Source organism: Camellia sinensis, chromosome 12, assembly GCF_055761805.1.
Source record: "Camellia sinensis isolate YWXY chromosome 12, ASM5576180v1, whole genome shotgun sequence".
Lineage (NCBI taxonomy): Eukaryota > Viridiplantae > Streptophyta > Magnoliopsida > Ericales > Theaceae > Camellia > Camellia sinensis.
This window is the reverse complement of record NC_138972.1, coordinates 61100165-61101718: the sequence shown is the minus strand read 5'-3', so window position 1 is coordinate 61101718 and position 1554 is coordinate 61100165.

Sequence of the window (1554 nt, the reverse complement as noted above, 5' to 3'; positions counted from 1 at the left end):
CTCAATTGCCTGATTCCCAGCTCTAAGAATACCCAAAGCTCCTGCTATCTCTCTGGCCAAGGCACCCATGGCCTGCTGAAAAAGTGATGTTTAAAATCGCTACTGTCCGCTGATATAAAACACGCTCGCTCGAGCAAAGACATGGTCGCTCGAGCGACCAGACACAGAAACTCTCGCTCGATCCAAGAATCCCTCACTCGAGCCAGAAACTCAGAAGTGCGCTCGAGCCAAAGAATGCTCGCTCGAGCCAATAACTCAACCCTACAGGTCTGCAACCAGAAGCACGCTCGAGCGACAGACCTCTCGCTCGAGCGAAGAACGAACCAGACCGCTCGAGCCAAGAAAAGCTCGCTCGAGCCAAGAAACACAACTCTCAGGTCCAGAACCAGACGCAACACTCGCTCGAGCGAAGCCACTCTGGCTCGACCCACCAGACACGAACCTCACTCTCGCTCGAGCGACCAACTCCTCGCTCGAGCGAAGGTCCAAAAATCTGGGCAGCAACACTAGGCTCCCAAACACAACCAACCTGTAACAAACCTGCCCAACACATCCTATAACTCAATAAGAAGCAAAAAGGATGCAAACAAGATAATAAACAACTACCAACATCCACGGACACATGTCCGGATCACTGTACAATAAGGGTAAACCCGGGATCGCTATAATCTGCCTAAGATCACAACCCATGTTTATAGATACAACAAAAGAATTCAAAATTTAAAAACCAAGAAATCTTAAAATCAATCATTTTGTTTGTTTTATTGATTCTTTTCTTTTGTTTAATTCTTTATATTGATTGGCTATTTCTGTGTGACAAATCACACAGTAATGGAGTTTAGGATCTTTAGTTGTGTATGGGTCGTTGGTTATAAGTTCACGCTCTGTCTGGTCATCACATCGGAATCAAGTTGAGTTTCGCTTAGTTACTTGCTCAGGTATATTTATGCATACATGTTAGATTGTATTTGAAAAAGGATTTTGGAAGGGTCTATTTTAAACAAAAGATTTTTGGAGAAAGTTTCAAATCTATGTCTCATTGGTTTTGGTCAAGCAATTGAGTCCCTCAATGTGCAGCAATGGATCGCTTGCACGGATCAATTGTGATTCAGATCATTTTCACTGATTTTATCAGTGGCCTGCAATCGTTAGGCATTTGAGTGGACATTTTGTAACATATAATGGCAGCCACTGGAAAGGTCTACTCAAGTGAAACTAAGAAAATTCCTTATTTGGATATGATTTTCTAAATTTTTATATAAACTCTTCATAATCCATTTTAAGTACAACCATTTTCTTTTACTAAAAATATTTTGAGACTGATTCATATTTTGTGTGACAATTTTCCAAGTGATTTTTGTTATAAAGAAAGTCCTCATATCATTGCATTGCATTGTTCTGTCACTTATGGTTGTGTGGTAATCAGAGCCGTTCAAGAACGGAGGTTGATGATCGATGGAGCTTCATGGTGTCCTATAGATCAAGAAGGCTGATGGGGTTAGGCTGCATTCGTAGAAGTTTCGTCAAGACATGGGAGATAGGTAAAGCTAGGTG